Raw genomic sequence first — 26,038 nt, 5'->3', positions numbered from 1 at the left:
TGCATCTGTCTAACTATGCCTTTCAGATGTCTCTCATCTTGGGTTTTGTCTATATGGGAACACTGCACAGGTTTAGCTTAAATTGGTTTTTAAACTAATATAATTAAACTGGTGTGAAGGTCACTGTTGATGGCCTTGTTTTGGTTTAAGAGTGGCTTATTCTGATTTATCTGTAACCTGTTCCTAATTGATTTAAGCTAAACTAAACATTGCCACTTTTGATTGGAAAAAGAGTATCCACGCAGGGGTCTGTAACAATTGAACTAAATTATTTTTGTATTGCAGTAGCAATTAGGAACCTGAGTGAGGGATCAAGCCCCCATTGTGCTAGGTGCTATACAAACACAAAACAAAAAGTCAGCCTCTGCACCGAAGAGCTTACAGTCCAATCCATTTGAGTTCACACTCTTAAATTAAACTGATGCAACTTTCTAGTATAGATAAATCCTAAAACCCAAGGTTATTAATGTTTCATGCAAATTAAGTGCCCCTCCACTTTTATTGTTGAAAATTACTAGCTTCAGAATAAAGAATCCCGAAAGTGAAGTGTAGGTAGTCATTTATGCTTAAAGGAAGGAATCCCAGGGCATTTGACATTCCCTATATGAAGACTGCATCTAATCTGATCGAATCTAATGTATCCATCGTCCTCCCCTATCACTCTGATATCTGGGTAGCTCTCTTTCGGATTTAAATATTCCCCTGTGAATGTTGAAAGATAAGCACAATTTTGCAGCTGTTTATGAGAAACAGGAAGGGAAGCTGAGCAGAAACAGAAAGTGAAATTGACCAGGCTGGCTTCCCCCATTATATGTGAGGCTAACTCCACAAATGGTGCTGCCAGCACTTGTGCCATCAGGGGTGAAAACTAAGCCAATTGGGTGTTGAATGTGGGTGTGTTTTCACTTGAGAAAGGAGGGGGAATTGCTGATTCATCCTTTGGATTTCCGAGAGGAGGGTGCCTTCTTGGTGTGGGCTGGAATCAGAGCACCCGGTCACCTGATTGATTGCCAGACCGACTCCCTCGCAGCCTGGTGGGAACTCTCAGAAAAGCCTCAAAGCAACAGCAAGACCGAGGTAAACAGTGTGTTGTAATATTAGCAGATGATAATGCAAACCACAAGCAAGCCAGAGGGTGGGGGGAGGGAAGAGGAACGGATACGCTCCCCTGGCTGGAAAGACATGTTTACAGCCAGGGAACAGAGAGGGGACTTTCTGGAGGAGGTGGGAGGGAAATGGGAAGAGATTTCTCTAGCTTCCTAAATCACTGGGAACCAACACTAGCTTTATAGAATTTCCTCCAAGCATGAAGGCTACTTTCCCTGGTCCTTTGGGGGAAAAGGATTGGTGTATGGCGGGCGAAGCTGATTTCAGCATGGAGTGGTGGGGGAGGGCTGGTGAGAAGAAACCAGGGTGGAGGGTGAAGCTTCCCTGAGAGTGCTGGATGAATTGGAACCACAGAGTTGTGTAACCTAGCGTGGAAGGAGCCATTCCATGCTATTGCCCTGCGGAGCGCAAGATGAGGCCATGATGCGAGCCACCCTTGGTCAGTTGAATTGTCAGTTATTTCTCCAAGCCACTAAATACATTTACAGCCATGAATGTGGAAGATACAGCTCTGTCACCAACAGATTCAGGGCACCGGGGCATAATGCAACTCGTTGCTAAGACCCTTCCCCTTTGTCCTTCAGGACTCAGACCTGTGTCCTGCTCCTCTGGATTGTCCCTTTCCTATGCTCTGTCCCTTCACCTCCCTGTCTCTCTTCTCTGTACACTCGTTGTGGAAGCTCAGCTACGGTACTGATAATCAGACACAGCTGTCCTGGCCAGAATCTCTCAGCTTGCGAGTGATCGAGCTGGCACCACTCACGCCCTGATAGTCTGAGTCTTACTGCAATTCTTGATGAGAGCCCAGGCCTAGGGGGTGCCGCGTATGGGCTAGATCCTGATCTCGGTAATGCCAATATTGCTCCGTAGACTTTGGTGGACTTACTTTGGATTTACCCTGGGCTAACTGAGATCAGACTCAAACATAACCTTCAATAAATGTTAAAATGTGGGGCTTGTACTGAGTGCAGGGGGGAGGGGAAGGAGCAAAGCTGGTGCTGCTGATTTCTCCATGGTCAGTTACATTTTTACAGCTGGGAACTCTGCCCTCCATTAATTAACATGCTGAGAAGTGGGCCCAGAACTGGGACAAAGGTAGATCTGGGTATGAAAGTAGGGACAGTGGTGAAGTCTGTTTGGGAAGTCAAGTCACACTCTGTCCTTTGACTTGTTTATTATTGGGTATGAGCAACAGCTGCAGCTCCTGTATCCAGAGAGGCCAAGAGCTCATGGGGCGATGCAGGGACGGTACAGTTACATGCAGTCCTCCTTCTGTTAACCCTCCCGGCAGCCCGCTGGGGGCTGGCTGATGCACATTTATAAATACTATCGGCTTCCCAGAGCTACAGTGCATCTTCCAAAACAACCAAGGTGGGGTGGAGGGGAGATTTCATGTAAGTCAACCTCCTTTAGAAGAGAATACGGGCTTCCTTCAACTACAGGATGCTTTGTCCCTTTCGTTTGAGGATCTCCAAGAACATAAGGATATAGCTACACTTTGAGCTGGAGCTGTAATTCCCAGCTCGAGGAGACATACTATGCTAGCACTCTAAAAATAGAGTTTACTAATCTGGTTCCGATCGCCGTTACCCCTAGTTTACACTGCTGTATCTCCTTTAACTTGTTGGGGGTTACTCCAGATCGACATCTTTCTGAGTCAGAGCAGTATCAGATTTTGCTTGAGCACTGGTCTCCTGTGCTAAATCCTGGAGCACGACCCCATCCCCATGAGGCATGCAGGGATCTCTCTTCTAGAAAGTGCGGCCTTGGCTGAAATTAATCTGAGGAGCTGCCATTTCCCCCGTGTACGTGGGGAGAGCCTTTCCCAAGGGTTTGGCCAAGGTCATTCTGATTTTTCCCTTTGCCCCTTTGCTCAAAGATTAAAATGCTGGCTGGGGTAGAGGTGTTTTAATCACTCTAGTCCCTGGGTATTGCTGGGCTGTCATTGCCTGGTTTCCTGGGTCACTGAGGGTTTATTTTAAATGAAGGATTGATCTCCTGCTGTGTCTCCAGGGTGTGTGGTCTTGTAACTCTGCTAGGAGAGAGATTTAGTGAGCTTTGCTCACTTCTTGTGTCTTCCCTCCTGCCTGGCTTGTGATGTTTGATTCGAAGGGGGGGGGGGAGGGAGTCCATCTAGATCGCTGATCCTCCCTGTGAGTGCTCAGCTCTCCCTTTGCTCCTCCAGCAAAGTGAAACACTGGGCTGATGTGCTGCGGTGATCCCGGCCTGTCTTTTCCATACTGCCTTCCCATTTCCAGCAACTTGCCTCTGGTTTGCCAGGAGTGGATGCCCAGAATCCTTTGTAGCAGTTGCATGGTTCCTAAGTCAAGGAGGGAGGGAAATGAGTGCAAGGACACCCAGTGTTTTGAGGAGGACCTGATGCAAGGGATGGGCATGTGATCAAGCAGGTCATACTCCTTCCCCCTCCCATATACGCACACCTTGGAGGTCATGACCTCCAGCTGGGGGCTGGGTTGCCGGCCAGGCTTTGAAGTGTGGTTGATCATTTATCTCTCTGCCCCAGCTTTGCTTTTTCCTGGGCTTGGGGTGGCTGGGGGCAGGAGAAGGGTTGGAGAGCTGCTTTGATTAACCCCGTCACTGCTGCCACAAACAGCAGCCAGGGCATGGTGGCTCGTCAAAGGGGATGGATATACCTGGCGCGTTGGGTGAGAACTGGATTCTGCTGTGTGCCTGGGGCAGCACCTGTCCAGCTAAGGTGGTCGTGGGTGGGTAACCATGACGCAAGGGGGAGCCACTCTCAGAGGAAGTGCACCAGAGGTAAATGGGGCTTGTGGGCCCCCCTCTCACTGGGGGCACCTCCAGCACAAGGTACTGCCTGCTCCACAGGATTTGCCGCCTATCCACTGAGGTCATGTTTTCACTGTGCAAAATGGCTGGGCTGCTTCTGACTGCGGTATTTAAAGTAAGGAAGGGAAAACATTTGGCCTCTGACCCAAATGCCTGTTAGCAGCACAACGGCCCACGTTGCTGAGATGCCAGAGCTAAAAACAGGCCCTGTGACTCAGTTGCTCATTGGCCTCCTGCCCTTATTTGCCAGAGCCCCCCCTCCTTGAGGGCCCTGGCAGCTTACCATGCCTATTAAAGGGCCGCTTCTCCCTTTCAAGGCTACGCGTCTCCGGTGAGATGAAGGGGGCCCAGCCCGGGATGCTGCCCTTACAGCCGTGGGCAGTTGCCTTCCATCTATTTGCTTAATCGATCTCTCTGCCCCTGCCTGCTTCAGCCATCAAGTAGCAAGGGCAGAATTTCACCGTTTGCCACTCAGCCTTGGCACCCGACTGCAGTGATGCCAACTAGCTCTCCCCCTTGATGCCTGTCCACCTGCGTCTCAGCCCTTTCCTAAAGCGAAAGGAACGTTTGGTAGGTTTCGTTCCTGTTCGCTGTCACGGTGAGGAGCAAAGCCTTGTTTCCATCTACCTGTGTTGCTCGTGCTGTGCCCACACTGCTTCGCCTTGGGGCATGCATTAGATGAAATTGGACTGGACAGTGGGTCAGCTGAAATGCCCGGCAGTGCATAACAGGAAGCATCACTCGTGTGACAGTAATAGTATATCGGTAGTGCACCATTAATGTGCAGCGAGTGGCGCAGAGCTCGGAGACCAGTGCACAACTTGCATGCCAGTGGTGCGCTGCTTGCTATTGCACAGCTAGTGTGCCAGCGGTGCGTGGCCAGTGTGCCTGTACTGAACAGGTGAGACTTTAAATAGCACACCAGGGCGACCCTGCCAGTTGAGTACTCCAGAAATACACCGCCACCGCTCCTCTTGTGCACCAGTGGCTGTTTCCCCACTAATACACCCGCTCCCGAGTGGTATCTTACTGAGATGCAAGGGCAAAGCCTATTGCCATGGTGTCGTGGAGGCTTTCCCAGGACCGAGAAGGGCCATGTGGAGGACAGGTGCTATGGAGAAGGTACAAAGGATTACTCCTAGAGCTTCAGGCCAGAAGGGACGATTAGATCATCTAGTCTGACCTCCTGTGTATCACGGCTATTCAGTTAGTACAGCCAGCCCTCCTTCAGAATTCAGCATGTGAGGAGACCTGGCCTCCTTGGACTAAGCCTTGCCGGGGACTGCCTGAGCCACAGCGATTGCTTTCCAATGACACCGCTTGCCGGGGGCCTGCCAAGGGCTGAAAATAACCTGAGCGTCGCCAGCCAGCCAGCGTTTTTTGTGTGCGTGTGTGTGTCAGCGTCAGCGAGGGCTCACGGGATACGTCTCCTCAGGTTTGCCACGAGCTCCCCCACAAAAAACAAGGGCTTCCGGTGTTGAGGACACTAGCCTCCTGTTCATAGTGACACTCTCATGTCTGCCTCGGGTGGGTCATGCCTCCGGCCTCCCCGTTCCGTGAGCAGTAGGTTGCAGTGCTGTCTGCTTTGACCCGTCCATTGCGGAGGGCTTGAGTCAGAAGTCTTTCTGCAGCTTCGAGCTCTTCTCTCCCCTCAGTTTGGGCCCGACCCTGGGAATTTCAGGGCATGGCTGCTTGCAGTCTTTCAGAATCAGGCCTCTTGAGAGGTGGCAGGATTAGCTGGCCTAGCCCCTTGGTTGTCATGGTGCACCGTGAACTGCACGTCGTGGCAAACCAAATGGCATGGGGATTGATAGTGGGCTACGGAGCCTGGCACTGGTTCTGATCCCACCTGGATCCGTAGGGACCAGCTTTGTTCCTGTCTGGCTGTTCAAAGTGGGACTTGGTCCATTGGGTCATGGGCAGGTGCCTGGGTTGCGTAAGTTGCCATCCTGTGGGTGATGGGAAGGGCCGCCCCTTGCATCAGTCTGACGGGAGGGGCAAGGACACTGCACTCCTCACTCACGCCCCGCAGAGTCCCACCAGGGGAAGCCTGGGGCCAGTGGGGGAGGCTTGCGTTGTGGGTGCCAGGGCTGTCCCCACTGTGTGTGTAGGGTGGGGGGCTCCATTCCCCAAGGCAGCCAATCTGGCACTTTTTCACCAGCCCTAAACCCACTTCAAATCAATCAGGTGTGTCCAGTTTCCCTGACCCTCAGGGTGACTTTGGGGCTGTTGCCATCTGCCAGCTAAGCCGTAGGAGGCCCCCCAACTGAGGGGGGCGTCGGATGCCCAGGGGAAATCTGTGCCTTGTCCCCATGTGCACAGGGAGAGAACTAGCCCTTGGCTTGCGGTTGTATGTGCCCAGTTCTGATAGGCATTAACGGGACCTAGGGGGAGTCTGCTGGTGCAAAGGGCATTCAGCCCTCTCCCCACCTCCAGCAGCGTGGAGACGAGGTCTGTGTGCATTAACTGCTAAATGAACAGAGGCCTTCGGTATCCTTCCTAGCCATTTAAATCCACTGACAAGTGAAAAGCTAAAGATGGGCCCTTCAGCTCAGCTGGCCTGGGGATGCTGGCAGCGGGAGCCCTGCCATAGGGGACTCTCTGACCCCAAACACAAAGGGGGGATGCAGTAAATAGACTCTCCACAAGGGAGGGTGTGTACTGCAGTCCTGTGGCATGGGCGCCAGCTGTGTGAGCCTTCACACAGAGGCCTTGTTGCTGTCCCCCTCTGAATTGGAGTCTCACCACAGGAGTTCCCCTTGGTGCCAGCTAGGAGTGCGTGGCTCCAGGCATCAATGCCGCATCTGTGCCAGAGGTTAGCTATCTGTCTGAACTGCCGAGTATTTCCAAGGTACCGATTGCCCCAAGAGGCCTGAATCTCCTGGTGTTGAAGCCTGAGTAGTGGCGGCAGATATTTGTGCGAGTCTAGCATGGGAGATCAGCTGTCTGTGCGCATGCGAGAGCCTTCATCCTTCTTCCCCTCCCTCCCTCCCGGGCATCAGAGCCACCTGCGAATGTCCTGCACCATTGCCTGATTAATGCCCACTGTGGGTGTGCAAAGGGGCAGGGAAAATGCTGCAGTGGGGTTTCAATCTGGAGCCAAAACTGCTCCCCACCTGCTTACACCCATTTTTCTGCACGCGCTGTCTTTCTGAGTGCAGCGGTTTTGCATGCCGGTCTGCACCTGACAGGCTAGTGCAGTTTCATGTGGCTTGCCCTTCTCTGAGGGCAAAAGCTGTGGTGGTTGTGCTCCCTTTCCCCCCACCCCTCCCCCAGCTTGTGCAAACCACAAATTGGGGGAAGAGGTGGGAGAATACCAGGCCCAGGGAGACCAAGAAATGAGAGACAACGTACAGGTTTGTGTGTTCTAAATGGACAGAGGCTTGGATTGTTAGGAGCAGAGATGGGGCCAAGCCAGTGCTCCCACATCAAGACATCCTGAACTTGGGGGGCCAGTTTGGATCCGAATCCAGTCTTTGTACCGGTCAGGTTGGGAGCTGACGGCCTGGCCACGTGCCACTGCAAATTATGAGGTCTGATTCTCTGTGATCCCCAGCATCTTGTGCAATCTGTCACCCCTGTGCAAAAGTGAGCATAAAACACTACTGAGTGGGAGTGGCAATGGTTTACACCCGCTCTGCCCTGGTGGAAATGACTCCACAAGGTGCAGGGAGGATCAGGCCCTTGGCGTGTTCACTGACACCTGTGCAAGTTGAGTGTAAAACTTGAACACGTTGGACTTCTCACTCACACTTGGGGCAACGTTCGATGTCCTCTTTGCACAGGTGGCAATGAGTCTGCAAGCGGCAAAGCAGGGGTCAGCTCGGGGTGTTGGCTTAGCTCCTGACAGCCTGGCTGGGGACTGTCCAACCTCACGTCCTGGTCCTCAGCTGGTGTAAATCAGCAGGCCTGCGCTCGCTTCAGTTCCGATTCACACTGGCTGAAGATCTGGCCTGTGTCTTCAGCTAAATCCTAGGCGTTAACAGTCCAAGAACCAACGATTTAGGTCCTCAGCTAGTATAAACCACCACAGCTCCCTTCAAAGTAGTGCAGCTACACTGACTTAGGGTAACTCAGGATCTGACCAGATACACTCAGCCACTGGGCTACCGTGCGATTCATTTGCAAGGGCAAACGCAAATAGCAGCGCTCACTCATCTCAGAAATGCACCTTGTTTCCCTTTTAGTTCCCCGGCACATGCGCCGGGAGCTGTGCTATGACTGTGCATATTAACTGTCTTTCCCTACTGTTTCCCATCATCGCTGCCACTGGTGGTATCAGTGGTCAGAAATCAAGTGTAGACAGGGCTCTGGTTGACAGCTGAGAGTCTAGCCACCAGGAAGTTTAGCCCTGCTCAGAGCAAGCCTGGCTGACTCTGGTTAAAATGCTGTCACCTTGCCCACGTTCACGGGTAGTTCTAGGGGGAAATCAGGGGACTGTTATGGGAAAAGGTAGTGTGGGCAAGGCCTGCGTGAGAGAGAATTGAGTCCCATGGCTTTTCACCAATTGTGGCCACAAGACCTGAAACCAGCAGCCTCTGTTTCATTAACCCTTTCACTGAGCTACTCTAGCCACAGCAGCAGTGCTTGATCGCGTCATGTCAGAGGTTTCTCTGCTCCTAGAAGGTGCCATCTTGGGGATATGTGAAATCAAGGCCCTGACCTTTGTGGTCAATAAGGATCAAATGGCATTTTTCTCAGGGTCCTGGGCAAATTCCAACTTGGGTGACTGGATTCTACTTATTAAAATTCCACCCTCTCCCCTGCGGTTTCCGTTAGATCCATGATTCTTCCTTGCATCCTGCTGCTGCTCGGAATTGCTATGCAGCTGTTAATCAAGTTGTCCCCTCTCCTTCCCCAGAGGAAGCTGCATTTCAGTTGTGGGAACAGGGAGTCCTCCGTCTGAATGAGAGAAGTTCGTAAAGGGCTTTGAGCACCATTGGGAGAAAGGACAAATCCAGTGCCAAAAGCACAGGTGTTGTGGCCACTTCTCCTGTCCTTGGGTAAGTCATGTCGTCTGCCCTTGCCTCAGTTTCTCTGTCAGTAAAATATCGCTGATAATCCCCGCCACACACAGGCGTTGCATGGATTGGTTAATAAAATGTCTGTGTAGCGCTTTGCTATCAGTGGGCAGAAGGTGCAAAGGAAGGACGGAGTATTATTCACTGGAGGTTCATTAGGCTCTTTGGGAGGTGTGTGGGACTAGTGGTTAGAGCAGAGGACTTGGAATCAGGTCTTGATTCTGCCACTGACTTGTTCTGTGGTCTTGGGCAATTCCTGTAGCTTTGCTTTATGTCTTGGTTTCCCTATCTGTAAAATAAGAATAATTACCTGGCTTGTGGGGTGGGTTGTGAAGCTTAATTAATTGATTTATGACTGTAAAGAACAGTGAGATCCTTGGATAATGCATTTTAATAATAACTCCTGGCCGTTAAGAGTGCTGTGATCCGACTGTGGACTGGCTGAAGAGAGCTGCTGTAACCCTGCTTGCTGGCGGAGAGGAACTATAGGCATGCCGCCTTGATCTCCTGTCCCCATGCAGGGGGCAGCTGAGTGTGACGGCAGAAGCTCTGCCCCTTCCTACACATCACAGGTGGCTGTTCAGATCCGGTGCAGCTAGTGGGCAGCAGTCGAGAGGCAAGGGTAATGTGCGTGTCTTCTTGGAGAGGTCACAGATCGTGCGGTAGGAGCGCTAGAGATGTGCTGATGCCTCGTGGCCGTCGGGTCATTGGCTCTATTTATTTATTTTAGCTTGGCTTAGTAACTTTTGTCACGTTAAGAGAATGAGACAAGCAGTCCCGGGGCCTTTTGCAACTTCCTCTCCCCACTGCTGCCGTGCGCTATATTAAAAGCAGGGCCCTGAAAAATGAGGAAATGCAAGAGCGGTGTAAGAGTCGGACAGATCTACCCGGCCGGTGAGGAGGGGATACTGCGGGCTGTCCCCTTCCTAGGGGGTATCTGATCTCATCTCTGCACTATTCCAGGCTGCTGGGAGCCACGCTCGGCATTCAGGTAATGAAGCTTTTGAGCAGGGGGTGTGTTGCAGTGGGTGCCAGATGGAGCATTGCACCCTGCTGTCCTTGCAGGGCAGGAGAGGGGTGCACGGGTGCAGAGGGCAGCTGTGGCACCATGTGATGACAAAGCGTTTTTGTTCCCCCCCCCCATGCTGGAAGCAGGGCTGAAAGCGGGTGTGGCTTTCAGGGCTGTGTTTTAACTCATGCCAGAGGTCTCTGTTTATGGGACGTCTCGTAGGAGCGTAGCCAGCTCTGGGTTGGGAGGGAAAAGGCTCCGCAATGCAGTGGTGCCCCCCGAGAGCACTGTGACTGTGAGATTGGAGTTCTGAGGGCAGGGGGAGCTGTCCGGGGCAATCTGGATGGCTGAGCTTTCAGCTGTCCGTTGTAATCACAATCGTGAGAAAACAAGAACAAACAAAAGTCACTGGCCATGGAGGGGTGATGGCAGGAAAGGCCGGGCGCTTGTTGGAGCAAACCACAGAGTAACCCTCTTTGCTCTGCGCCCTTTCTTGGTTGCTGGTTCTTGTCTTCCCTGTATTCTGAACCAGAGAGGCAGGCATTCAGTTCAGAAGTGAATCGGGGCGATTTCGTCACCCCCACATCTGGGTGCCTCCCTCAGTGCCACTCTCTGTCCATCCCTGAGGCACGCACCAGTGGCACTGCAGTGCTTGTGTTCCGGGGGTTGCAGCTGGGAGCCCCGTGCGGTGTAGCCTTCCTAGTTCCTCCACCCTTTGGGGAGGGGTGGGAATGATGAGTGCAGCATGAGAACCTCCATGGGACAGAAGGCGCCATGCCATTTGCGGTGCCTGGTCTGTGCTGGCTGAAGGCTGCCAGCTGGGAGGTGGTGCAGTGCCTGTTTGTGACAGCTGTGCACGGTGGCAGTGAGCTCCGTGTCGGATAACCAGCTGAGAGACGCAGCGGTGCAGTGGGGTCAGTGCCAGCTGTGAGCAGATCCCCTCCCACTAACCATCCTGGTTCTGGTATCCCAGATGGCCACGGTTGGTGACGCAAACCTAGAGCAGGGATGCTCGGGGTGCCCTCTCCTCCCTATCAGATAGCTTCACCGGCTAATCACAGGCTTACTTTTCAACCAACCACTGGACCCCGGAGTCTCTGTGGGCTGCATCCCTCGGTTTTAAACCCAAGTCTGGCAATCGCCTGTGCTTTTTTTTTTTTTTTTTAAGTCCCTGCAAACTGGGTGTGGCTCCGAGCAGTAGCAGTTGCCTGATGAGGCTGCATTTGGGTGCCTCTGTTCTTTAGGGGTGTCTGTATATCTCTCGGGTCTGCTTCCCTGGCCTCTCTTAGAGCTGTAGAAGGGCGTTGGTGCCGAGCTGGGCCACCCGTTGATGGGCGCTGCCCTTTCCTTCCCTGACTCTCATTGGCATTCAGAAAAGAAAAACAAGGAAGGAAGATTTTTTACGTATATAAAGGGACAGAGCTATTTTCACTTCTTTCTTTTGTTTCCTTTTCTAAACACTTGTTTTATCAGTGAAGCGGCACAAATCGAGAGTGTCAGGTCAGATTTCTCGCTGCCCGCCCCCCACCCACCTGGCCTTCCCCACTCCCCATTGGCTCCCCATAGCAACCTTTCCACTGCCTGGGAGTCAATATTCGAATCGATTTTTCCATTCATAAAGCACCCTGATCAGCTGTGGCGGGGGGGGGGCATGGATCGGCGATCACGTCACACTCCCCGTCAGTACCCGGCCCAAGCCGGGGAAACTCATGATCCAACCGGCGGACCGAATTTGGCGATGAATCCTGGTCACCGCCTGAGGCACGTTGCACGTATGCTACGGTCAGCCGTGGCTGGGTGGCTCAGGGGATTATCAGTGGCCCTGGAGCCTCCCCCTTCTTGGGCTGCAGGTTGGAACTGTTCTGCTGGTCCACGTGGCTCGTAGTTCAGTCTCCGGTTGAAAGATGTCGACGGCATCGCAGTTCGGCCCCTGTGTTGGGAGTCCCAGCAGAGAGGTTTCCCTCTGGTCCCTTGAGAGCATGGTTGTGGGGCAGTATGGAGAGAGCTTGCCCTGCTGCACGTAGCGCTGTGAATCAGTCTCTGGGGGAGGGCCCTCTCGCTCCCTGTGCTCTAGGACTGTGGGACACTCCAGGCAAATCCGTTACTCCCTGAGGGATCCTGTCTGCCTGTGCGTAGGGTCGAGTGCCTGACGCCCAGGGATGTAATTCGGAGTAACTCCTTATAAAGCTGATGTATCCGGGATAGCAGATCATACAGCCTCACCTTCCTGTGCCTTGGGCACTCAAATGTGCTCTGAAAGGATGGTGCCGTGCCTCTGTCTCTGCCTCGACAGCTGGACGTATGTTATCTGTCGCAGGGATAGGCTGCTATGCCAAGGATGTTGTATCAAGGGTCCCTGTTATCAAGTGATTGCTTGGGCCATCTGCCTTACTTACGGCTTGTATTTGTGGTCCTGTGTGTGGAATATATCATTTACAGTGCGTTCAATGTGTCCCCTACGGTGAAGCCCAGCTTCTCCTCTGCTTCGTAGGCTGGCGTTCCTGCCAGCGTGCCTCTCTGCCAGCCGCTCGCCGGTGCTGTGGTAGCACTTGCTCCTGCGGCAGAAGTGTAGAAGGAGCTTGCAGTGGCCGTGTCCCCTCCCTCTCTCTCTACCCTGCTTTACGCACAGAGTGAAATGCAGAATGGAGGAGGCGGAGTGGAGCACTGCGAGCTGCTGAAGTCTCAAATAACCCTTGAAATTCATCCCTGTTCAGGGGAGCCTTGCAGGAGGCCTCCGGGGGTGCTTGTCATACCTCCTTTTCAGCCACCCCAGAGTGAATGCTACCATAAGGCTGGCAGTTCCTTCCCCGGGGCTCGGGTGGGGACCTGTAACCTTAGCCATCCTGTGTGCTTTGCATGTGCTATATCTGGAAACTGGCTCCTTAGGCGCTTTATTTTTAACCCTGATTTTTATTTTGTTCGATTTCACTGACCATCTGGCTCAGATTTCCCCAAGTCATTCGATGGCAAGGCTGGTCCCCTTGCTTGGGGGATCGGGATGGTAGGAAATTGGGGACATGGGTAGATCAAGTCGTCAGCACTTTGCTGTGTGAAGGAGAAGCTGAGCCATAAGTAGCGCTGGGTGTTAGGCTGCTATTCCTGCTGTATAAATAACTGCAGGGCATATTTTATAGTGGCGCTGGGCGTCCTGAGCCAACTGAGTGATGATTAGCTTCTGAGCAAGCGCAGCGGTGCCTGGTAACAGGCAGCTCCACAAACCTGGTCAGTCGCTGAGCAGTGGCTGTGTGCAACTTTGGAAAATACACCCTGTTGCCAAGCAACTGTCCCGATGCACCAGGAGTTGCTGTCTGTTGGTAGATTTATGTGAACGGTCAGTAAAAACCACTCAAGGGGTGTGATTCCCTGGTGCTTCACAACGGATGCCATCCTTTGCACCTGTGCATAAGGAGCGCAGCCACTCCCCTCACCACTGGTAACATTTTTGTACCTAATTTGTATTCACTTTGCACAGGTGCAAATGACAAGTCAGGATGCAAGGCCATAGGGAATCAGGCCCTCTAGGCTTTTGTCTCCTGGTGACAGGTGCTATATAAAACAGACGATAGACAGATAGGGTCCATTTCTGTCCTCAGTTACACCAGATCTGTTCTTGGTGGAATTACTCCAGATTGACACTGGTGCAAATGAGAGAATTGAATAAAATTACGCCCCCAGTGAAAATGGAAAAATTTCATCAACAAAATGTGTGTCAGTAAATAACAGTGAGATATTTTTAAGGAAGATGAATTCTTTATTCTGGCATCATCCTGTGTATTTCAGTCCATTGATTTAATTTACCGTGGATATCAGAAATAAGCTCTTAGCTTCCATGCTACAAACGTCCTCTCTGAAACATCATGGTGGACGTGATCGTCTCATTGACTCTGCTGTAAAAGGGATGAAATTGGAATTAAGTCCGCTGTTTTAGATAGCAGCTTCCCCCAAAGGATCCCAAAGCACTTTACAAACTTAGGGCACGATCCTGCAAACCTGGAAGACTAGGGATTGGGCTACACTACAAAATTAGATGGTCTTAACTACATCACTGAGGGCTGTGAAAAATTTCACGCCCTGTGTGGTGCAATTAAATTGCGCATCTGCCCCGGTGTGGATGTCGCTAGGAGAGGTGGATTTACTGCATCGATGGAAAAACCCCTTCCATTGCTGTAGTAAGTATCTATGCTGCAGATGTGTCACTGTAACATTTCTAGAATAGATGTACCCTAGATTTTCCAAAGAGCTGATGGCCAGATTTTCAAGTGCTCAGCATCCAGGATTGGGGCTAAATTTTCCAAAGGGCTCAGCACCTAAATGTGTTGTGACTTTTGGAAACTCTGGCCATTTATTATGCAACCTAAATGGGAGCACAGCTCTTTAGAAAACCTGACCCTTAGTGTAGCTCTTTGTTCTTTTGTGTATTCTTTTGACTATACTCTGGAAATGGGCCCTAAAATGCAAAATTGGGATCTGGATCCAAATTCAGAGCCGTACTGATGATATATGAACTGACTATTGTGCAACATTGGTGTGCGCTGTGAAAGAGCTGCAGCATTCCACCCCAGAGACAGCTGCATTTGAGTGATAAGTGAGGCGATCCCCATGTAGAAGTTGAAGATCCATTTCTAAAGATCGCTGGGATCCTTTGGGATTAATGGATTTTAAATGTGACAGGCCTGTGTCTGATTGTCCTTTAAATTACCCCTGTGTAAATCTGGAGTAATCTCATTCGTATCAGGGGAGTTACACTGTGGTAAGTGAGCAGAGAATTAGAGCAATAGGTCAGGTTCTCTCCCGCCATGGCACGAATGGCCCAGTGTGTTATTCCTAGAGGGCAAATGCCATCCTAGTATCAACATGGAAACTCCCCAACAAGTGACAGCAGCAGCAGCCTCCCTCCTGCATGTTGGCTTGGGCCAGACCTACATGGCAGACTCTGGAGGGAATGAATCTTCCTCTCTTGGTCCCCGGCTGGCACCCAGTGGCCATGATAGCCTCACTGATCAGCATTGTGTTAGCGTGAGGTGCAAATCAGCCAGTCTCCACCCCCGATGTGGCTGATTCAGGCCCTGCCAGCCGAGGAGGAGCAGCTCTCTGTGCTGTTGAATTCCTGGCCTGACCCTCTGTTGCGATTCTGCAAGGCTCCTCTTTGTAGTTCAGGGCTGCACACACAGCGCCTTTGTTAGTGTGCACTCCAGCCAGTGGGGCTGGGACGCTGGGCACGTCAGCGGAAGAGCCATCGCTGCTTCTGAGTGGGCCACTCCGCCCCAGATGCAGGGAGCAGATTCACGGATGCCACTGGGCACTGCGTCGGGCGGTGAGCAGCCCTCCAGCTCAGGGACATCTCGCGCCTGCATGCAAGGGGCCAAGATACCAACCCTCAGTGGCATAGTTGGGGACCAGGCCCTGGGGATCCAGTTCCTAATGCACATTGGGCCCTGAGCGATCTCGCTCCTGCTGCTCAGGACTCTCTTCCTCCTCCATCTCCCTCGCTGCTTTACACCTGCTTCCTGTCCTCCTCCACTGCCCCTGTTGCCCTGAACCCTCGGCCTCCTGCTGCCCCCTACTCCATCTGAGTTTAGGATCCGTCCTCCTCTCACCATTCGCTGGCTGTACAATGCTAGGGTGTGTGAGCAACAGGCTCTAGCTTTCGAGATCCCTGCAGGACTCATGTGCAGGGGGCCACAGGGCTGGGGCAGATATTCCAGCTTGCGGCTGACCGGCCCTCTCTGTCTCCCTGTCCCTACCACTCGCCCTCTGCACGACTCCAGGCTTCCTTGAGGCAGAAGCTGCCAGATGCCTGTATTCTGCGAGGCTCAGGACCTCGTCCAAACCATGTGAGCCTGTGCCACAGCTTGAATGCAGTCTGGCTGGGGTGGCTGTAAGGTAATCAGCAGAATCTGATGTGAATCCTCCCTCTCCCCACCCCGACCCCCTTGAAAGCTGCTTGAGCTGTCTCTTCACCTGGTGTAAATTGGCAAGGGCTTCTTTGACCTGAACGGAGCTACGCTGCTCTACATCAGCTGAGGATCTGGCCTTCTGAGAATGTGCTAGGCACTGTACGAATGTAGAACGTACACCTGCACAATGGGATCCTGGTCTGTGCCTGGATTTCCTAGGTGCTTTGGTAATGCACACGATAAACAATCATTGGTCGTGGTACAGGAGACGCAGTGAAGCTAAGGGAAAGGGGAAGTTACCCTAATGCTGGCTTGGGGTCAGACCAGAGCAGACGTAGCAACAAATGCTATCTAGAGAAGTGCATGTACAGCATGGGTGTGGGGATATGTCTGGGAATAGAATTGCCTTGCCAGCATGGGACAGATCAGTGACTGTAAGGACCAGCCCACAGGTAGTGACCCTAGCAGGACAGGAACAGGGTGTTACCCCTTAGTGCCTGCCGTGTAGCCAGGAACGCTGTTGGCAATGAGTTAAAGGCACCGGGAAGAATGTTTTCCCTGTAAGCAACATTGTCAGCCCCTGAAGTGACCCCGTCCCTTCCCTGCAATGTATTCTCTTATCCTGGGGACAGAGGTACCTGATAACGGGGATGATACAATGGTACTGGTAGATGCGGCCCCAGGCACCCCTACCCGTGTGGGTGTGTGTTCTTGGGGCCTTCGTGTGATCTCTTTCCAGCCCTGGCTGCCTCTCACCACTGTTGACATGAGATCCAGTGTCTTCCTGAATATAGAAGCCTGGAATCCAGGGAAGGGTCACTCGGGCACAGCCTGATCTGGCCGATTTATAGAAGGCACCTGAGCAGTTTGGTTGGGTTGCAGTAGCACAGCTCCTCATGAAGTATGATTGGCAGCTCCCTGTTTGTGCCAGTCAGGCTCCAGCAGCAGTGCAACCCCAATGCTGCTGCAGGGAGAAAGCATCACTCTCAGCAGCATGGTGGGTTCCCCACTCTCCTCTCTGCCCATGGAGCCGTCAGCCTTCCCCCAGCCCAGCCTCAGCTTCCCCAGCTCCCCTGTCCTGGGGCTGGCGCACACCTGTGAGTTCCTCCTCCTCTGTTTCTCAGTCCCCGCTCAGCAGCACCAGCCAGGGATCCAGTGTAACCCGAGAACATGATCCGTGCCGGGGGGGGGGGTGTGTGTGTGTGTGTGTGTGTGTGTGTGTGTGTGTGTGTGTGTGTGGAATAACTGCCCTGCTGCGGGGTTTGGTGGAGCCCCCAACCCCGAGCTTCCAGCAGGGAGGGTGGCTTCTGGGGTGGAGGCGGGTGTCCAGAATTAGGTTTTAGGTGATCTGTCCTGGATTCTGGGGCAGAGGGCAAAGAAATTCTATTCTCTTCCTCCTTTTTCTCTTCTCTTTCCTTCTCCACTGCCCATTCATTCTCTTTTTCCTCTCTATTCCTTTCTCTCCCTCTCCTCCATTCCTCTCTTTTCCCCTCTTTTATTCCTTTCTCTCCTCCCCTCTATTGCCTACACACTCTCTCTCCTTCCTGCCTGCATTCCCTAAGCCCCTCTCCCCTGCCTTTGTTTTGCGTGTCTTCTGCCCTGACCTCCCAGTGACTGACAGGGGACCTGCTCAGAGTGGGGCCGGTGGGAGCAGTTGCTTAAGTTGCAGGACTGGAAGGAAACCCAATCCTGTTGGCAAGGCTGCCTTGCTGGCGCACCCTACAAGCGGGAGGATAGGCCTGGGGGCTGCTGCCCGACACAGACCAGCCAGGTGGTGCCTTTGGGCTCGGGACTCGGCTTGGTTGGGAGGAGCAATTGCTTAGATTCATGTCAGGCCCTGCCTAACCGGGACGGACCCTCCGCCTGGCTTCATCCAGGTTTAATCTGGATGTAGACTCAGTTGTGGTTGCGCTAGTGCACAATGAAGGCCCCCCGCCACTCCCTTTGCCAGAGTCCCGCCCCTCGGCAAGTCACTTTTTCCCTGCTCTGGTGTACAAACTAGTCAATGGGATGGGCATGGGCTGTGCCTTTCTGTATCACCTTGTAGCTGCGGGGGGGGGGAGGTTCACAGAAGTGGGGAACGTGGCTGGAGTGGTGGAGAGAATGGGGCAAGGGGGCTGGGAGAGAGCTGGACCCTGAGGTGCACCTCATCCATGTCGGTCTGTACTTGGATCTAGTTTGTCTGTGGCTGGCTGTCTCTAGCGCTGGATCTGCTCTCTCTGTCTCTGTAAACTGTGTCTGTCTGGGCCAGGTCCCCAGCTGCCATAAATGGCAAAGCCAATGGAATTACGCCAATTGACTCCATTGGAGGATCTGACCCCTACCATTTGTATAATGGTAGCCCTCAGAGGACTCAGTCAGGATCGGGACCCCATTGTGCTGGGTGCTGGATGCACACAGGATCCCTGCTGGGAGACATGGTCTGGATGGTGTTGGTCAGGATGCTGAGGCCAACGCCTCTCATCTTGCAAAGAATAACGAGAGTCTTTCATGAGCCCCAGCTCGCTGGGACCTCACTTGTACGTCCGGCCTGAAGGAAAGCGCTGCGGTGGGCCAGAGGTTTGGTTCGCTTTTGGAAGAAAGAGCGCCCTGCTAGTGAATCACCAGCATCATGTCCTGCAAGCACCTTTGGCTGGAGCACCAGGGGGGTGTCTCCTCCAAACACGGACAAGCCAGGAGGACTAATGAGGCCCCGGTCTGTGGTGGCCGTGCTCCAGGTTGAGCTTGCTCCTTTCTCTGGTGTTCACGGCCCTTGTGACTCCCTCGGTTTTCATTCTCCTTCTCTCAGACCCGTTGGCCTCCCCCCACCCTGCGGGTGAGTCAGAGCGAAAGCAGAAGCTGCTGAGCGTTACAGAGGGTGAAGCCAAGCAGAACCAGCCAGGCTATTTTAAAATGGGCCTAATTTCCCCCTCCCCATTTCACGAGGGCTTGACCTCACTTTGGCTTCCCTTCCCCCCCAACCTCTCCGTCTCCTCAGGTGATTTGCTCAGGAATTTCCTAAGGGGAAATGGCAGAATTCTCTGCTCACCCCTCCCCACATCCTCCATTTCTCGTAAAGCCAGCTCACAGCGAGGGGAAGGAGAGATGCACTGAGTGGCGGAGAGTCCTTGGTTGTGCTAGGTCCAGTCTGTGCTCACAGTCAGCCCCACCGGTGGCCAGCAATCACGGTAGCTTGCTGTCTGTTGTCTTGTGCGTAGAGCGCATAGATATGTAGAGTCCTCGGGGCAAGGACTGTCTTTTGATTTGTGTACGTACAGTGCCTAGCACAGTGCGGCCCTGGCCTTAGTTAGGGCCTCTAGGTGTGACTGTAATAGAAATGATGGACCGTGATGGTGACCCCTGAGTCTCAAGACAGATATGTGGGAGTTTGCACCAACTGACCTAATCACTGGTCTGTCCCTACATAGCTCAACGGATGCAAATCCCAGCTTGCACTTGTGGGTGTGGGGTCACGGGGGTGGCCTCTGATATGCAGGAGTTGGGACTGGATGGTCTGGAAGTCTCCTCTGGGTTTAAAATCTATTTCTTCATTTGGCATATGCAATCCGGCCAAGCAAGCTACGCCGCAGCGTTCTTATCAACGATGTTCGAGGTGTGACTTGCGTAAGCAGAGGGGTCAGCCCTGGCACAGCTACACTGACCGCTAGGCATCGATGGCTGACTCTGGGCTATTCCAGCATGGAGATAAAGCTCTCGGGCAAGCTACCCCATGGACGGTTTTCTTGTCCCTTTGCGTATTTTTACAGTGGTGTGAGGTAACCTCCTTGCTATCTGCTAATCTGGGCATTGCTCCTCTGTGCCAGTGCGTTTTTCTGTGTAGATTCCGCAATGCTTCTAGTTGTCTTTGATCTGCTGATGTTTCAGATGCCTTCATGGTGATCCCAGGCTGGGTCCTGGAAACACTCTCCCAATGGGAGGTGAAGACACTTGGCACCTGACAGAGTTAACCTCCCTTTTCCCACCCCCTCTGCCCCCTCCCTCCCCCCGTTATCTCTCTTTCATCTCTTGATTGCATCAGCAAGGAGGGAGAAATGCAAACCCCATCAGAAACCTGGAGCCAGGAGGAGCATTGCATGGCAGCGTGAGGAGGCAAACCTTGCCGGGGGCTCTGATACTGCTGTGATGGAGGGGCCATGTAAGAACCTTGACAGATAGCGGCCGTGTTCTGCTCTGTTGCGATGACAGGAATCTGGAGTAACTCCCCTGAATTCAATGCAGCTGTTCCACGTTTATGTCCCTGTCGCTGAAAGCGGAGTCTGGACTGGATGGACAGCCACGTTGCTGGACATGGGGGATGGATGCCATCCTTCTGTCTGCAATGCCTGGGCCTGCTCCCACGGGAGCGTGGACTGTGGGCTGCAGCAGCATACAGACTCTGTCTGGGGCAGGAAGGGAGGCACCTTTGTGTTTCAGTGACTGTCTGGGAAAAGCCTGCATAGCAATTTGAGGTGGGTGGTCATGGCTCGGCGCATGTCATATGACCCCCTCCGCCCCCCTCCTCTGGGCCCTGTTCTGTCTCCAAAGGGCCCAGAGTGGGTTGCCGGCATCCAGGAGGGCCCTGCCTCTGCTTCTGCAGCGAGAGGCAGACTCACCGTGGAGCTGATGCAGAGTTTCCCCAATGCCCTAGGGCAGTGGTACAAAACCTGTGGGCTGGGGCCACTCATGGCACAGTCAGCACACAGCTGCGGCCAATGTGACATTCTCAGGGCCATACAGGTAGTATGCATATTGTGCAGCGAGAACCACTGATACGGCCCACAGTGGTAAATAGGTTGAGAACCATTGTCCTAGGGGGACAGCCGTTCTGTGCCTTCATTTCCTACTCTTCTGCCTCCTGTCCTGCTCACCTCTAGGCCCATCTGAACTGAGGCTCAAATGAGCTTCTTCCCCTCTCCTCTTTGGGCGCTTCCAGCCCCTGCCGGCCTTGGGTGGTAGCTGGGGATGCAAATTAAGAGCCTCCAACGGCTCCACCAGTGGCAGCACCATTCTTCCTAGTCCCTTCTCCCCACCCCATCGGGCTTCCCCTTCCTACAGTGCCTCGGCCCTGGCCCAAGGGGACCCGCGCGTGCTTGTGAGAAGGGAGTTGGGCCCCTCAGTCAGTTCTTGGCCTGGGGGATGGTGGGTTCTGTGCCGTGCATCGGTCTGCAAGGAAGTGGACTGAGACCCGCTCTCGTCACAAAGGTTCCGGAGCAGCTACTCAAGGCTCTGTTCTCCTGCCAGTCTCTCCAAGCCAGCCTGTCCTCAGTGGAAGGGATTATTAGCAGCTTCATTGCCAAAGTGCGCATGGCGTATATTTTGTGCAAAATCCTCGGGGAGTTCATGGTTTCATTTTCACTTGCTCTCCTGGCTGTGTAGAGTTGCTGTGTGGCTTTTAAAGAGCTGCTGCTTTCCACCCCAGAGATGGCTGACGAGGGAAGTGATTTAGATGCAGTTTACACAGGGCTTTTGGGTTCCTTCAAGATGGGAACATGTGATTTGTTGTCATTGCCGCTTTATAAAGCTTTTCCTTCCACCGTAAACTTGATGTTCAGGATTATTACTCTGCACATGCAGTAGCTGGGATTTCTTCATCGTCAGCCTCATTTTATTAGTTCCAGGCCACTCTGCTATCATCTCTCAATCCCTGTGGCATTTATCTCTGCACTTCCCTTGACTCTGCTGCCCCTCAAGGCTTAGCATCATCTTACAAATTTATCTGTGTCTTTTGCTCTGCCTCCTAGATAGTTTGCAAAAGTCATCTAAACAAAATGACACTTAATACCCATCCCAGCGAGACCCCATTGGCCTCTCTCCCCATCCCTCCTCCCAGCCAGATGAGCTACCACGTATAATTAATTACCTTCCTCTCACCGTTCAATAGCCAGCTTTTGATCCATGTAATCGTATTTCTGTCCAAGCCGGCTTGATTTAATTTCCCCCTTAGGATATCGCGTGGCACTGCGTATCAGATGCCTCATTGAAATCCAGATATATTGTATCCACCATGTCCCCTTAGTCTAACATTATGTATTTTGTTTAAATAGACGAACCCTTCAGATTTGTCTGGCTACATTTATTCCTAAGTAAACCCAAGTTGTTTGGCTTATATGTTTCTCCTTTAAGTTTTTCCTCATTACTTTTGGCAGAGGATGTGAGTTAACTCACAAAGAGGGTTGATGCCCTGATTGTTCTTTGTTCCCTATTTAAAAATTGGTATCAGGTTGGCACAGGTTGTGCCCCGGCGTGAGTGGGGAAAGAAGATGAAACAAGCCACTAGCAGGTGCAATTTTTTCCCTATAGATCCTGGCCTGGATTTTCAAGTGACTAGAACTTTTGGATGCCTAATTAGAGACACCATGAAGGGGCAGAGGGACTCAGTGCTGTCTGATAATCAGGCCCCTTTAAGGGATCTCGGGTTGGGCCCCCCCCCCCCCCCCAACTGCTAGTCACTTGTGAAACTTTTGGCCTGTGTCTTTTGGCTGAGACGTAAAACTCGGGGCCTGACCAGCTGCGGGTCACTAGAGAGGGAGGATGGCCCGGTGGTTAGAGTACTAGTTTGGGACATGGGAGACCCTGATTTGGTTCCTTGCTCTGCCACAGACTTCCTGTGAAAGCTTGGGCAAGTCACTTAGCCTCTCTGTGCTTCAGTTTCCCTTCTGTCCAGTAGAGATCACAGCAGTGCCCTACCTCACAGAGGGTTGTGAGAAGAAATGCTTAAAAAAAAAAAAAAAAAAAGTGAGGTGCTCAGATTCTGCACTGATGAGGGCCATGTAAGTGCCGAGGAGAGACAATAATGCATCTGTCCAACATAGTGCTGCTTCCCCCATAGACCTCGGGTTTCTTCTAACTGTGGGTCGGTCAGTATCACTGTCTCTGCTTTACCAATGGAGAAACTGAGGCACAAAGCGGGACGCTGACTTGCCCAAATGAGGTCACACAGTAAGTCAGTGCCTAAGCCAGGACTAGACCCTAAGGCTTGATTCTCCATTACTCCGTTTTTTGTTTTTTGCCAGAGTGGAAGGGGCTTTAGGCCACTCCTGCTCTGCCTGTATTCTGGAGCTCTGCCCGGGCTGCCCAGTCCCCTACAGACCATGGGGAGCAGAGTAGCCGTAGCACAGTACACTCTGCCAGTGCCTCTGACCCCCCATGCCAGATGCTGGGAGCAGGGCCGTATGGAGCCCTTTCACCAGCTCACACTTGGGCGTGCAGTGTATTTTCTCAGGAGCCCTTTCCACTTCCTGTAAGGTCCCTTTATGCTTCCAGAGTGGCACACAAGGACCTTGGCATAGCTGAATCAGTCCAAATGTCTCTTGATTTGCACTCCAGTGCCCTATCCCCTGGAACATATATGGCTCTTTTTGCAAGCATTGTGATGTTAGTCCAGATGTCCTGGACAAATTCCCTTTGGGCTAATTGCATCCTGCCTCAATGTGCACCCTTTGCAGTTTCCACTCGACCCATTTTCTCCAAAATGCAGTGCCGTTATTGCACATTCTTAAACAGCTGCCTGTATTTTGCTTCAGAGGTGGCTGCATTTTAGTGGTGGGTTAATTGATTGCTAATACAGCAGCAACTCTGTAGTGAAGGGGATGAGACAGTTTCCATTCTAAGCCCAGTTTTGACAAGGCCCCACCCCTAAGAATATCAGTGTTCTGGGACCTTTCTGAATGAAAAACACTCCATAAATTTAAGTCATTATCTGGGCCTGTGGATTGGGTTACTCTCCAGAGATGTTGATTTTTGTGTGTGTTGGGGATCAAAGATATGGTATTTAAAAAAATACGGATGTGCAGACTGTCTCCATGTACCCCCCACCTTTCACATTAGATAAGTGGCATCAGCCTCGCTTTGCAAACAGGGAGAAGGAGGTGCAGAGAAGTTAAGGGGCTTGCTTGTGGTCCTGAAACCACGGATGGAACCCAGGAGTCCTGGCTCTCAGGCTTGCGCCTTAAACGCAAGACCATCCTTCCTCCCACTTCCTTTGTTATCAGCATCATGAGTTCCCACATGTTAGTGTGTGCAAGCCTTGGAGAAAAGACAGGCCAGGCCAGGGTCAGAAGTGAATCACTGACAGAGGACTGTGTGGGATGGGAGTTAAACAAGTCCTCTCCCCCTGCTGAACGTTTCTGCTCTGTATTTGGCCTCTCTAGGTCTCTTTGGAGTGTCTCAATGAATGGGAATGTCGTGTGTCTTGACTGAGTGGGAAAGGGACCCCATTGCCCTGGACTGCTCTCCGCTCCTTCAAAATCCACTTCAAATATACAAGGGAGCATCCCTTCCCTGCATTGCCAGGTGCACTCCACTTGCTGCTGAACTGTGCACCTCTCGTCTTATTCATCTCTACTAGCATCTCCTCCCCTGGGTTCAATTCCACAGCCTGCAGGGGTGTGATTTAGTGCCCTGGTTCCCAAACCTTTTCCAAAGGTGACCCACCGACCTGCGTCTTGTCTTCTTTTTGTGAGACCCTTACATATGTGCACCCTCTGCTCAGGCACCGCAGCCCTGATCCCAGCCTGGTGCAGAGGGGAGGGCTGGACAGTGAGCCTGCCCTGCACTCATGGAGCTGCTCCTGTCACGCAGGGCTGGGCCCCGCTCTGCGCGGAGGGGGTGGTGTCACAGTGCCACTCACTCAAATTTGGCCTGGCCACCCTGCCTTCTTGATGGGCTTATGGTGGGCTCACTTCACCCCCCCCCCTCTGTGGAAACCCCCTTCTGCCTCAGGCCAGAAGAAGGGTGTTTGCTTAGGCAAGGGCCCAGTGATGGGTTCATCTGGCCCGAGATGTGGTGATGCACTTAGAACCTTCCCTGCAACCCACCGTTCGGGCAACACTTGTCTAGTGGGTAGAACAGAGGGTCACAAGTCAGGAGTCCTGGGTTCTAGTCCCAGCTCTTTGAGTGACTCCCTATCTGGAAAATGGGGTTAATGACACTGAGCTGTACCTGCCTGGCAGGACGGGTGAGACAACAACACTCAGTGCTTTAGAAAGATTAAGGCCCAGGTAGGGCGGTTCCCTCTGGAGCCCCCTCTTCTCTGCAGGCTTCTTTAGCACTGCTTCACTGAACCTCAATGGGCTCCCATCCCCTTTGTATGGACAAACAAGAGCCCTGTCTGTATCTGGCTGCCTCGTTCTCCGTAGCTTCGTGCTGCCTCTCTCTCGCCTCCAGACTCTTGCGTGCAGGCTCGTGGGACAGAAGGGGCATTGTTTGCATTGTGCGAGGGTTAAGGTTTCACTCTGGCTTTGGGTTTAATTACTCCTGACAGTCTCCCCACGGCCATCCTATGGAGAGCACCTCGGGGGTTAGGGGAGACGGGAGACTGGGCGTGGGTCATGCTAAATAAGTTGAGGGTGCAGGGTTAAGCCATGTCATTCCACTTCTTGTGCAAGGCTCTCTTCCTTCCTGATTTTCTGTGTCTTGCCGTCTTTCTTTTCACGTATCTTTCTTTTGGGTCCCACCAGCGGCACGTCAATGGGATTTCCCCTGAAATCCAGGAATAACTAAGTGGCTCTATGCTCTCTTTCTTTGCTCTCTGCCCTATTCTCGTCTTTCCTTTTGTGGTCTCCCCCCTCCACCCCGCCCCCCATCCATAGCTGGGTTCCTCACCCTTGGATTTCTCCTGTAGCAATAGAGACATCACCCAGAAGCTCTCCCCAACACACTCCCTCCTTCATGGAAATAAGAGGCAATCTTGGGTCTGTGTGGGTGGTGGTAGGTGGAAGGACTGTCTGGAAACCTGACTGGTCCCTTGTCTCAGAGCTGGGAAGTGCCTCCAATCCAGGGCATCAATTTCAAGCTTCCAGGAGAAACCAGCCCATAAAGGTCAGTGAGGACTTGGGTCTGGATTTGCCTCACTGCGAGGATTCCACGCATTGCTGGTTTTCTTCCTCCACCTGCTTTCTCTCCCTCCTATCACACTCTGGCGCCGATTAGGAGCTCTCTCTCCGTCCTTCTGCCAACTGGTCTGCTTTGACAGCAAGGGGGAGTGAGCTTGTCATGGAAGAGATTGGCATCTGAGTACACGCAGGGTCTGGGCTTGAATCATTGCCTCTTCCGGAGCAGGGACAGCAGCGAGACCAAGCACAGCGGGACTAGAGTGACGAAGGCCGAGATTGAAAAGAAATAGGGGGCCTGAAGGGAGGCTCCTAGGCTCCTAATTAGATAGGTGGCTGTGAGCAGCTGCTTGACCCACAGAACCTTCTGGTGCCTGGCATTTCTGG

General features: G+C 52.6%; 1 protein-coding gene across 4 annotated transcripts in view; it reads left to right on the top strand.

Moving 5' to 3' along the window:
* TFEB (transcription factor EB) overlaps positions 1-26,038 on the top strand; it is a 48,652-nt gene that overhangs the window by 7,788 nt on the left and 14,826 nt on the right. For 2 of the 4 annotated variants that reach the window (XM_067531839.1, XM_067531836.1), the window contains exon 1: positions 7,909-8,918. The exons of the other annotated variants lie outside the window; for them this stretch is intronic. The gene's annotated coding sequence lies outside the window, so the exon portion shown is untranslated. Of the gene's footprint in view, positions 1-7,908; positions 8,919-26,038 lie in introns of those variants that run through there. 4 annotated transcript variants of the gene reach the window in all.

Source organism: Emydura macquarii, unplaced genomic scaffold (genome assembly GCF_026122565.2).
Source record: "Emydura macquarii macquarii isolate MOO-44397 ecotype Brisbane River unplaced genomic scaffold, CSIRO-AGI_Emac_v2 contig_3220, whole genome shotgun sequence".
NCBI classification, from domain to species: domain Eukaryota; kingdom Metazoa; phylum Chordata; order Testudines; family Chelidae; genus Emydura; species Emydura macquarii.
This window is presented reverse-complemented; position numbering and strand designations above follow the sequence as displayed.